Below are 13,589 nucleotides of genomic sequence, written 5' to 3'. Positions count from 1 at the left end.
GTGGTTCCTTGTAATGTGCTTGGATACCATGGAGATGAATATGGTATCGTCATAAATATAAAGGGAAGGGTAAACCCCTTTAAAATCCCTCCTGGCCAGAAGAAAAATCCTCTCACCTGAAAAGGGTTAAGAAGCTAAAGGTAACCTTACTGGCACCTGACCAAAATGACCAATGAGGAGACAAGATACTTTCAAAAGCTGGGAGGAGGGTCTGTGTCTGTCTGTATGATGCTTTTGCTGGGGATAGAACAGGAATGGAGTCTTAAAACTTTTAGTAAGTAATCTAGCTAGGTATGTGTTAGATTATGATTTCTTTAAATGGCTGAGAAAAGAACTGTGCTGAATAGAATGACTATCACTGTCTGTATGTCTTTTTTGTAACTTAAGGTTTTGCCTAGAGGAATTCTCTATGTTTTGAATCTAATTACCCTGTAAGGTATCTACCATCCTGATTTTACAGAGGTGATTCCTTTACTTCTATTAAAAGTCTTCTTGTAAGAAAACTGAATGCTTTTTCATTGTTCTAAGATCCAAGGGTTTGGGTTTGTGGTCACCTATGCAAATTGGTGAGGATTTTTACCAAACCTTCCCCAGGAAGTGGGGTGCAAGGGTTGGGAGGATTTTGGGGGGGAAAGACATGTCCAAACTATGTTTCCCAGTAAACCCAGTTAAAGTTTGGTGGTGGCAGTGGAAATTCCAAGGGCAAAGGGTAAAATTAATTTGTACCTTGGGGAAGTTTTAACCTAAGCTGGTAAAAGTAAGCTTAGGAGGTTTTCATGCAGGTCCCCACATCTGTACCCTAGAGTTCAGAGTGGGGAAGGAACCTTGACAGGTATAAATAGAGAGAAATAAATATGGTAGCAAAGTATTTCCTTCTATTTTGCTTAAACAAGACATAAGATTGCAATACCCTATAGTTGATTTATTTTAAATAAGACTCCATTAATTCCTTTAAAATTTATTGGGAGAAAACATTTTGTCTCCCCCTTTCAAAACCCCTGATGACACCATGGTAAAGAGGTCACTGGATTATACAAAACCTTCCCCTCCGCCCCCCATAATATTGCTTGTTTTCAACTAGTGTACAAGTTGGAGGCATATTCTCTCCTTGAGGCGTGTGAGTAACTCTTATTAGCACTAGCAGTAGTTATGTTTATCAAGGAGCAAATGTATACCTCAGATTATAATTGTTTGTTGCTTCTCAGGTAGACTTAGTTTGTGATAGAAGTCACTTGGCTGCAACTGATTCTTCACTTTTTAGGAATGTAATTTTCAAGGCGGAAAGATAAATTAAAGTATTTAAAATTCTGAGCTACTGTTTTAAAACAGCCATGAACTTCTGAGATCTGTTGCAGTTATTAATGAAGGGTTTCATGTGTGAATGAAACATTAATTAAAGCTTTGTCAATTCACATATCTTCATTCTTTGGTTTAAAGAAAACTAGAAACACTTGTCCAGTTTTTTCATAATTGCTTCTAAAAGACTAGGAATACCTTGGCAAAATAGCTCCTACATATTGAGAATTCCTCTTTAAAAGGAGTTTTAGAAATTGTTTAACATATTGTAAGTGTCAAATGACTTTTGATACATGCATATCTGCACAGTAATTCTTCTTTGAGTCTTTATTCAACAAATGCAATCTCATCTAAGAAATTATCAAACAACTGACACAACCAACAGTTTCTGTTTAGGACTATGCTGACTGACTTTCTAAATGTACTTTAGCCTCTGAGGTTCAGGATAAGAAAGTGGTCTGAAATGACCACACTTTTTTTCCCCCCCTTCAAGTTACCACTTCAGGGATGATCTCAGATTATGGTTTAAAGTGTTTTGTCATGTCACAGTTTGACACACTGACAGAACTACATACGGTGAAGATAGCTCACCTGTGAAGTTGAGCTTCTGTATATTTTCTGCAGCTTACTACTCTTCAATCATTGACTCAACTAGGAAAAAAGTAGTAGCCATGTTAACATAGTTGGAAAGAAACTAACAAAATTGGATGTAAAGATGAGCCATAGCATGTTCAAGTGTATAATGTGCAATTTAACAAACAAAACTATTTCCCTAAAGACTAGTCAGTCAGTCACAGTAACTTTAATGACATAAAAACAGCATCAAGAAGCACTGTAACTGGGAGTACAAATCTCACACTAGGGCAGGAAGGCATTGCTTATCTCCTCTGCTGGCAGTGAATTTCCACAGCCCCTGTCCCAAACTGAGGTGTCAATAGGGGAGGTTTTTGGAACAAATTGATAAACTGAAGAGTAAGTCACCAGGATCAGATGGCATTCACACCAGACTTGTGAAGGGACTCAAATATGAAATTGCATAATTACTAACTGCGGAATATAACCTATTGTTTAAAACAGCCACTGTATCAGATAACTGGAGGATAACTAATGTAATGATGGTTTCAAAAAAAAAAGTCTTCAGAGGCAATCCTGGCAATTACAGCTAGTACCCTAACTTCAGTTCCAAGCAAATTGGTTGAAACTATAGTTAAAAAAAAGCAGAATTGTCAGACCCACAAATGAATATGGTTTGAGGAAGAGTCAACATGGCTTTTGTAAAGGGAAATTATGCCTCACCAATCTATTATAAGTCTTTGAGGGAGTCAACAAGCATGTGGACGAGGGTGATCCAGTTAATTATAGTGTACCTAGACTTTCAGAAAGCCTTTGACAAGGTTCCTTGCTGACATTGGGTGATGGGGTTTTTTTTGTTTTGTTTTTTGCTAGAGAGGGTTCATTTTCCTGTGACTTTGCTGAAAAGATCAAGGAAAATAATACTTTTATTTACATGGCACAAGATTTATATTTATTGACATAAGTCGGTCTGGCAGAATTTTTTTATTTTTGTATAATTCTAAGGGATAATTATTTTAAGCCTTTCATTTTTTCAATTTCAGGGGGTGGGAGGTCAGGCAATAATTATTTGACAGTAGACTTGAGATTCAAGAGTTAAAGTTTTATAACTATTAAAACACATTTTCAACATCACATGTCAAAATATACACCACAAATATCCTTAAACAAAACTTTTTAAAAAGTTCTAAAGCAGCATTTTCTTTCTTTGCCTACTTGTCATTTTCAACTATTATTGATGGAAATATGTTTTTGTCAGTTTGTGTGTGTGTGTGTGTGTGTGTGTGTGTGTATGGTGAAATCTATGTTTTACCTACCTTTACCTATAAAAATCAAATCCTTCCAAGCCTAGTCACAAGCTGCCTCTCATTTCCTTTGCTCAGTGCCCATAGATGTTAGGGGCAAATGGAGTCCTGGAACAGTTCAACATAAAACACATCCCTAAAAGCAGTCACTAGTCTTCTGACGGTTATTCCTTCATCCTTGGTGCTCCATGGAAAGCTTTGACAAAAGTCTATTAAATAAATTCTGCAGATGATATATTTCATGTTTTTTTAATTTTGCTTGCTCTTGCTACTTCCAAAAAATCATCATAATGTTTGTGAGATGCAAGAGTAGGACTCTGGGCTAGCATAAGTAGCAATAACATATGCACTTCTAAAGAATAAAGGTTAGATTTTTGGCCTTAGGCCAACATTTTCAAACTCACTGCAGGTGCTGGGCGATCTGTTTGAATAGGAACTGCAGGTTGGTAGCCCCTCAGAACAGCAAGCCTCTTAGGTTAGGTGCTTCACTCTAGGCACTCATGTTTGAAAATCCTGGCTTCAGTTTCTAGCTTTTTAATAAGGCAAAATAAGTGTGTGTTTTGGAAAGGGGTGGGGGGAATATGCTACTCTAAATAATATAGTAACTGAATTCACTTGCTACCATTTGTTAGCACCCACTAGTGCTATATCAAGAGTAACAATAAAACACTATAATGGATTATCTGCTGCCCAGTTATTTATACCTCTGAAAACCTCTACCCTTTTCATCTAGTATCATTTTACTCACTTTGAACAAGTGTAAGAGATTACACAAAGTGCACAGCCGAGCGGGAATCAGCCATACCATCTAGATACATCTAGACAAGCCCTTGTGTATTTGGAGGCAGACTTCTCTTAAGAGTCCTGGTTTCTGGCGCCACACATTGGAAATTATGTGGCAGTTTCATTTAAGTTTTTAAAAATAGTTTTTAATGACTAGGCGATGACTGTAAATAATACTATCAGTACCATGTTCCTGTTGTTGTTCAGTTTGATATATGAAATGTCATTTATTGTACAGCTTCCTCCTATAGTTTAATTGGTAACTTCTATGATGCAGCTATAGGTTATCACAGGCAAAGCTAGGACTGGATGCTGTAAGGTTCTTCTGTAGACAGTGATGCCAGAGCCAATGGTTTAGAGCTTTGAAGTTCCCACCCACTCTTCTATTGGGAATATGGACCTGTTACATCTTCTGGGCTTGATCCTACTCAGATGTGATTTTACTCATGTGATCAATGCTATTGGTCTCTGTGGCACTATTCCTGAATTAAGTCACTTGGGTTCATATGTATTTGCAGGACTGGCCTGTGGACAGGTGCTGTTCATAACCAGCTCTCAAATAAAATCCACACACAGTATAAAGTAAAAAATGGATGAAATTAATATTAAAAAGTTCAACTCAAGCCGCCTCCTCCCCAGGCTTGGTAGCTTCTAAGGCTCCCACCTCAGAACTGCTCCTGTTCACACCCTGCACCAGTGGTCCCCCATACCCATTTCTGCCCCGGCTCCACCCTCAGCCCAAGCTCCACTGCTGAAGAAGCCTTGGCTGTGCAGTAATGGATGGGAGGGTGGGTGCACAGACAGATTCTGTTACTAGTGGGGGTGGGTGACTGAAAGTTTGAACACCACTCCCATAAACCCTGTTTAGAAAGTCTGTCCCAAATCCCTTAATGGTGGGGGAAGTGGACAGGGAAAAATTAAGCTGCTATCTTTCTGAGCCAGCGGAGTCCAATTTAACCACTTCCCCAAGGGATCTATATGGTGGGTTTGGAATGATCATTGCCAGACTGTGATATGGGCCTTATATCTTCACAGAAGGAAAACAACGGGAAATGCTTCTTTTATAAGTAATTGGAATAAATGAACACTATGCTGAATTTAAATAAGGCAGCTTTTATAGCCCAGTCTGGAATGCTTTAATATGCATTTAGAGAAAAATAAAAATTCAGTGTAGTGATTTGTTAACTGACGTGTGTGCAAATGCCAAGCATTTGGTGAGAAGCAGAAATCTTCAGCAAGAGTATGAAATTCTAGGAACTCTTACCAAATATAAATGGTGAAACCACTAGGAATTTGTTCTTCATGTGCTGTTGTCTTGAAAATAAATCTCTGAACACCAGGATTCCTTGCACATTGCTTCCACTGTCTCCCTTGTGAAAGGGCAACAGAAAATGGAAGCAATAGAAAAAATGCACAGGACTAAAATGTTGCTCAAACACTTGTTCCGAAATATTACACTTTAGTCTATTCCATTTGCTCATTTAAGTCTTAGAAGCTACTGTTCCCACAGTAAAATAAATGCATCTAAATTGGCTTCAGCCAAAGACGACCACAGATCAGGCTGTCTTACCAGAGGGATTTCACCTAAATGTATGAGATTAATTCTTGTTCTGTGATGAGGGTTTGGGTGCCTTAAAGGCTTGCTTGTTCCCTTGCTGCATGCCTTGCAGTACCGATGAGTTTAGTATTTCATGAACAGACACTAGGGGAAATTGTGACCCTGTTAGTTCAGTAACAGACACTGGCATATCATCACGGTTTACAATGGCCACCTTTGTGGACTTCATTCTTTACCCAGCGGGCTAGGCTGTGCTGACCTCTGATGTGTTTTTAGTTTCCAAATAACGCTGATCCAGAGAGGTGCCTAAGAGATCTACTGAAAATAGTGATGAAAGACAAATTAAATAAGGCAAAGAATCTTTTAACATCCTACCAAAACATTTATTTCACAGCTTACCTAAAGTTAATCAGAATGCTGATTGCTTTCATAGTGAAGTCTTGGCTGCAGTATGGGCGAGAAGGGAAGTGTGCCCTGAAAGCTGTTTGGATTTACAAGTTTAAACATTTCAATCTGCCTCCCACTGATAAATTCACATTTTGATAGAGGAAACGGGGGGGGGGGGGGAGGACTGTAGCACACTACATCCTAGCTAAACATTTAATTAGCATAACTGCAGAATTTGCCATTCTTATGTCCTGGAAAAGCAACTGAACTGAGCTAGGGAGGCTGCATCAGTGACCTGAATTTAACAACTAAACTTGTATGATGCGATTCCCCCAGGTCCACTCTACTTTAGTTTCATTGTTACACCTCCAAACATTGATCACAGGAACGGCGACCAACAGGGGCCTGCAGTATTGGAGCTCAAAGTGACTGTCAATGAACACAAAAGTCACATTGCTGAGCTACCACAAAGTTCCAAGTTAAAAAAGGTTTTGAGCCAGACTGATCAGTCGTTTCTCCATCACGCAATATTCTGCAGAGATTGGACCCAACGAAGAGGTCACCTAAGGGTTTTTCCAAATCCTGCTCACCTTCCATGAGCCAAGTATGATCTAAAATCAGAATCGGTGCATTGTAACTCACATGTCTTTTTATTAGAGGTGCGCCTGGGCCAAATTCTCAGTGTTCAGAATGTGGGGGCATTCAGGGTGTAAGCTGAAATGACACAGCATTCAGGGCTTGGCTTCATTTCACTTTCACCTACTTTCTGATAGATGTTGTCCATCAAATGTCACCAATGTATTCTTAAATCTCCCTGTAAACAGGGAAAGCAGGCACAATTGATATTGCTGCCAGTGCTAGAAATGTCACATCTTCATTCAGAGTACAGCAGGGACAATAAACTGTAGAGAAGAAACATTCTTTGCCAGATCCCTTGCAAAAGCAGTATTGTCATGTCTATGGATGGTAGGTGAGTGAGAGTGAACTCATCAATCAATTGACCTCAGAAAGGAAAAGACCATGTTCACCTCAATAAACGTCTTTCCTTGATTTGTAGCACCAGTATTTGCAAAGACATGTCTTTCACTTTCTCCTACTGAAGTAACAGTCAAATTCAGTCTCTTCTATAGGTAGAGGCAACATAGGTCATTGGACTAAATTAGAAGAGAAGGGTCCTATTTTTGGCTCTGCAGTGGATTTGCTGTATGGCCTTTGGCAAAAAATGTTAACTCATTATGAATCAGTTTCCTCAAATGTTAAATTAGTGTAATGATGCTTACCTACTCTGTGAAGTGGTTTGAAGGTATCTTATTATTTTAATTATACTGATCTGAACATGTTCAGAAGTAATTCCACTGCTTGGCAAAATAAATGAATTGATACGTCCAAATATGGAGTGGAAAGGGTGAATGGGTGATACTGTCAAATTCAGAACATTCCACATCCCATGAGAATGTACAATGAAGTACTTTGACATCGTTGGTCTTACTTTTAAAATCCCAGGCAGTATTTACAGTATGCTTAGAAAAAAGTATTTCGATACATATTCAAACTTATCTAAACATTCCCATTCAGTGAAGTGCAGTCACTGTCCTTTCGCCCTGTTATGTTACTTCCTGATAATGTGGTAGCACTATGCAATAAACTCCAAGCCAGTGTCTGCTACAGAAATATTGAAATTGTAACATTTCTTTAATAATAATAAAAAAAAAAAAGTTGACCCATTTGCAGGTTCTGTCACGGACCCTATATACCAACTCTGCCAGTGGATAGGGGATGTAAAGACAACAGATTGCCATCCTGGGGAATACCTCCAGCATAGGAGAGATTCTCCAGTGCTGTAGAGTTTGCATAATGATTCTGTGCTGACTCTCTCCCCTGCAGCCCCGTTTGCAGGGGTGTGGCTGGAGTTGGGAAGAGGCATGTCTGAGGAGGAAGGGAGAAGCTAGAGTGCACTACAGCTGTTCAAGGCTCCTACAACAGTCTTTGAACAGCTGTTGCAATAGAGTATAATGTAGAACGGGACCCTCCCCTGGGCTCTAAGTACAAAGAAGCCATCTTTGTTTGCTTCTCTCCTCACCACCCAATTGTTGTGCTGAGTTACCCTGGCCAGAAATAAGAATCAGGGTAATGGGCATATGGGGCTTTAATTTATATATTTTCTTTTAGAAAAAAATATATGTGCAAGGCTTTCCTAAAAATCACTCAGATTTTTCCTTTTAAAAAAACATCCATCTTTAGACCAGATGAACAAGACTGGTGAAAACCACAACCTCTGTTGTTGGGTCTGTGCTGATTCACAGAAACTAAGCTATCCACAAAGAATTATCATCATAAGTACATCTTGGCTAAATTAAAAACAGTCAAAGTTATTTACCAAGTTGTTCCTCCTTGCTGCACACTGTCTAAATACTAATGTGTCTGTTCACTGTGAATCTGTTCTACCTCCAGAACACTGAGTAGCTGGAGGAGCTACTCTGAATAGCCAAATCTGGAACTGTGTGACTTTTTGTCTCCCCTGGGCATTTGGTGTGCAGTACATGGGTTATTTCTGTGGGAATTTTTTAAATTTCCCCTGGGTTGTGAGCTTTGCACAGACCTTATGCAGCAGAAGACACCTTTGTTTTCTTGGCTCTCATATGACTGCTGTCCGTTCCTGTGGCCCCAATTCTTGGGTCCAGCCAAGCTGTGCTCGGTACAAGAACTGGAGCATGTAGCGGGGAGAGGGAGGGATATTGGCAAAATATTGTCCTATGCTATCTTCATGTCTCCTCCTGCAAATGTTATCACTTTGAACAAGCCTCAAGACTTCTATAACTTGGGGCCATTACATTGGTTAGGGATCAGCAGATCACAGCTCTGGCCATGCCTGCTCCTGAGACCAGCTCTATGCTGGGGGACCAGGAAGGCATGGCATGGAACCAGGGGAATCCCCCTACGTGGCACCTCTGAATCTACATGAAGCAGCCATCCTGGGATAGAGAATTGGGTCTTTTATCTTTGTAGCTTGTAGAGCCTTCTGGTGCTAATCTAAGAACATGGTTTTATTAAAGTGCAGTCACAACCATACCTTAAAGAAGTTGTAATATTAGGGACCCACGATTAAAAACTGGATCTCAGGTTTGTTCTGTTGTAGCCACTCTCCATGTCATTTGTACACTATTTACTAAAAATATCCCTTCCCAATGCCATTAATATTTTACTTTTTTTTTTTTAAATTAACTTATTTGGCTGTTCCAGTCCCATGTGTTTATCTTCTGTGAATATTCTAGAAAATACAGTTTCACTAGCAGGAACACTCATAAAGCAAATTTTAAGCTCAGATATGAATAAAAAATGAATCCTTAATTGTAAAATTCACATTTCAACATACAATTCATGCTTTGTTGGTTGAACAACCTATGGTTCAACAACCTGTATTACCAATCAGGGAATAGAAATAATGCCATGTGATTTAGCGTGTATTTTGAAAATTTGTAATGAATTGTTTTTGAATGATCTTCAAAGCAAGAAGTATTTGCTGAAGAAATGGACATATTTTGAAATGGCCAATTCAAGAAAATCTCACTCTGCTCAGAAAATTCATGAATAGAAAAAGTGACAAAATTCAATGAATGCATTATTTATTACAGATTATTCGCCCAACCCTACCCAGCAAGCAGCCAAAATTAGCTTTGAGCCAAGATAATGAAATAAAAATGGATTTAAATCCTTCCAGGTGATTTTAGTCCCCACAAATTACACTAGAGACAAGGCTCTCTTTAAATTTTAAAAGCACTCAGAATTCACTTGTGAGGCTCAACTGGTTTTCCCCAAATAGCAGCATCTGTATAAATACAGAGAGGCAGTTGGCCTATTGAGAATTGTTGAACATATGGAATAGCGTCTAAAGGGACCTGGCCCAATTTTAGTCTGAACAGAACTAGAGTTATGTTTTTCAGAAGCAAAAAAAAAAATGGTTTTTGATTAATTTTTTTTGGCTTCATTCTTACAGTTTAAGAAAAGTGGTAGATTTTCCCACACAGTTCCCACAAATGGAAACAAAAGATTATTCCATGCTACGTGTCTCTATGCCATCTCCCTATCCTTCATTATTTCAGAGTTATGCAAGAGGGAGATACAGAGCATTGTGAGATATCTGGGGTTCATTTCTTTTCACTGGTTACACCTCCATTATCCAAACCACAGGAGTATGAAACTTGTTGTCCAAAACAGATCAATATTTTCTTATCTCTTATGGATATTAACTATAGCAAAAATTTCCTCAAGTATCCAAAATTATTCAGCGTTGTCCATATTAGTCATAATAACTTGGACTTACCTATGCCTAAAAATAGGAGCTGAATTGGCTCCATGCTCTATTGGGCTTTTGTGGTGGGTTGTGACTGCACAGTATGATGTAGCATCACAACAAAGCAGGAGTTTTCTGGCCACAACTGGAATGGATGTTAAGAGAACTTAAGAATCAAAATATGCTCATGTCGAAGGTAAAAAATTAGAGATGGGCTGATAAGGCTTTTTTCAGTTCAGAGGAGTCTTGCAACTGAATCTGGGCTACCGATCTGGCTAGCAATCAGCGGCACCAAAATCTTTCCCAATGTTACCACTAAATGCCAGCCTCAAATGGCAGAAATGTCATGGGATCAACTAATCTGAGCTTTTGTTATGAAACTTTTGCCACATTTAAACTTGAAGAAACTAGGTGCCATCTGTTTTTAGATATGGTCCAGCAACAAACCATGGGGAAGGGGGCCAGAGCTAGTGAATTCCAATTCAACTTCACTTCGAGAAATTGAAAGGGTTTTCAATTGAGATTATGCTTTTAATGCTGCTTCTGTAATGGCCACCTTAGCTCAGCTTTAAATTAATGTGCTGTGCCCTCCAGTGCCTTGGTGTGGGATAATTTTAAAATAAAACTATGAATGGGGTCATTCCACAAACACTGGTAAAGTTATTGGAATTTAGTAATTTACCTTATTTTAGTAAGCCAGTGTTACGTATTTTTTGTAAAGCATCTCGTCAATTATTTTTAAATTGTATGTTCAATTAATTTGATCAAACTATATTGTGTGGCTGGGTGGATGGATGCACACAATAGCAGGAGATCACTGTTTTTCAGATAGTTTGCCACATTAGAGCTAAAAGGAAAGTAATCTGAAATCAGGAACTGTGCCCAGAATGCAAATGCACATAAAAAATTTCAAATATTGTATCATTGACAAGGATCCTGGCAATATGTCTGCCATGGAAAACCTTGGAATTTGGATTTTTACAGAGAATCTTTAGTTTTTACATTTTGTGAAAAATAAAAACGTATTAACTATTAAATAAACGTTACTGAAAGTACCAGTGTCACTTATTCCAGTGGTGTCCAACCTTATTACACAGGAGGGCCACATAAACCTAAGCACAACCTTGTGTGGGACAAACAGATTCTACATATTTTAATACAATTTCAGCTTACAGCAAGAGCCCCGCCGCACGAGGCGCAGGGCTGACAGCCGGAGCTTTCTTTTTTGTGCCTTTAAAAAAAACAACAGTTTTCTGATAATACCGACGGAGAAGTGTTTGGTATATGTAAGAAATACAAATTGCAATTCTATAAATTTTACTTTATTATAATAACTGATGGCACTGGTAGGCTTTGAACTTGCTTAAAAATTGTAAATATATCAATAAAACATTATGTTCAACTGATAACTATATATATTGTGACTAGGGAAACTAAAGTATTTCATTTTAATCAAGAAAAAACACTTTTTAATGGTATTTTATCAGAGAAATTGGGGGGGGGGGGAAGTTATCACAGAAAACTGGGATCCCTGATCATCAATATGCAGCGTTCCAGAGCTTACTGACTTCTCTTTTTCGGCTGTTCACTCAAGCTCGTTCATGTTGCTGTATAGAGGGAATGGTTCCCATTAGATTTGACCATACCATTCGTTACTAAAAAAAGATAATAAAAATAGCATTAAAAAGAAACTAACACAGAGGAATAGATTCCACCTGCCTCACTGCCTAGCACAGTACAAAATCTACTCATGCCTGCATATTACAACTCTGCATTAAACCAAAGGGATAGCACCCTATAACTTACATATAACAAAATTAACTGCATATTAAAAACAAGCTCTTATTTATATATTTAAAAAAACATTCAAAACAGGGTCTCTTTCCAGGCCTCTCTGAATCATGAGGCTGAACATGATTCATTCAGCATCCTCAAACACATCACAGCTCTCCTAGCACTAAAAAAAGATTTAGCTTTATGCTTGCTCCTGCAATCTCAGTTTGTAGTCTTACAAAGCATTATACTCTACTCCTGACTCTAAATTCTCATCTCAAAGATGACCCTCACTCCTTACTCTCCAAATTACTGAGGAGAATCTGGTTAAATGATTTTTAAAGAGCCTTGACATTCTAATCTTCCCATCAGATATGGCTATTTTAAAGATGTCGTCCTGCTGAGTGAGTCTCACAAAGTATTAGCTATTCCATAGGTGTAGATTTTGGTGCTGTTCGTTGTATTCAGCTGTAATCTCCCAGCCCCAGCATGAATGCACACTGCTATATAAAAACCCTATTAACCAGTAAGCAAAAAGAAATCAGCATCATGGAGTTGATTTATTCCAGGAATCCTTACCAAACACAGATTTTTGCTTTCAAAAGTGCTGTTCCTGCATTCACTGTGGTATTGCATGAGCTCTGTGGTGGTTGTTATTTTCTTTTAGGGTGGGGGAGTAGGAGCAGGTTAAAATCAGTGATGTACATGTCCACATTGTGTGTTTCATGTTTAACTACTTGTAAAACTTAATGGTGAATGGTTGTCCAAGAATCCTGGCCAATGGCCAAGTACATACATTTCCTTATTCAGGCACTTAGTTATAACAATCCTTGTATCTCTCAAGAAATAAGGTAGGTAATGCAATATCTTTTATTGGACCAACTTCTGTTCGGGGAAGGAGTGGGGAACAAGTTTTTGAGCTTCAGAGTTTTCAGGAACTGATCTTGATTGTTCATCAATCATGCATGCTTGTTCATTGCATCATTTGTCCAAGAAATTGTCCAGTCCAAGAAGTTATCTGGAAATTGACCACTATGATGTATTTGTGTGTGAGTGGTCATCTACTGTAAGTCATATGGCTTAATTCCTTTGCCCTGATTGGATGACTTGAAACTAGGAGAATGCTGAATGATGAACAGTGAATTGATCTGTAGCAAATAAATTTGTTCATGTGCCTGTATGGCTATTTGTATGAATATCCACAGTGCTTAGACACAGTTTTGTACAAACAGAAAACAGTTATTTGAATTTCCACAGAAAAATGCAGAGAAAGGTACATGAATGGGGTTCTGAAGAAGTGTAATGCCCCTTTAAGGAACAGGCTGGAGCCAACAACTGAGACAGCTTGGGGTGTAATCAACTTAGAAACAGGCTATGTAAACAGGAACAGGAAGCTGAGTGAGAGGGGGGAAAGGAAGTCATGCAGGCTGTAGTGTGGGTTGTTTTCTTTCAAGCTCTAAGAGACCAGTCTAGTCAAAGGCTTTGTTTTATGGATTTTAAGTTTGAGAGTTGAACCAGGATTCTGATGTGAGGTCCTTATGGCTTGTTTTTTGTAATTAGTCTTTTCTGAAGTCTGATTACAGCAGGATATAGTATTTTGTTGGGGAGTATGTGTGGTGGGTTG

Source organism: Lepidochelys kempii, chromosome 3 (genome assembly GCF_965140285.1).
Source record: "Lepidochelys kempii isolate rLepKem1 chromosome 3, rLepKem1.hap1, whole genome shotgun sequence".
In the NCBI taxonomy this organism is placed as follows: Eukaryota; Metazoa; Chordata; order Testudines; family Cheloniidae; genus Lepidochelys; species Lepidochelys kempii.
Note: the sequence above shows the minus strand (reverse complement) of the source record.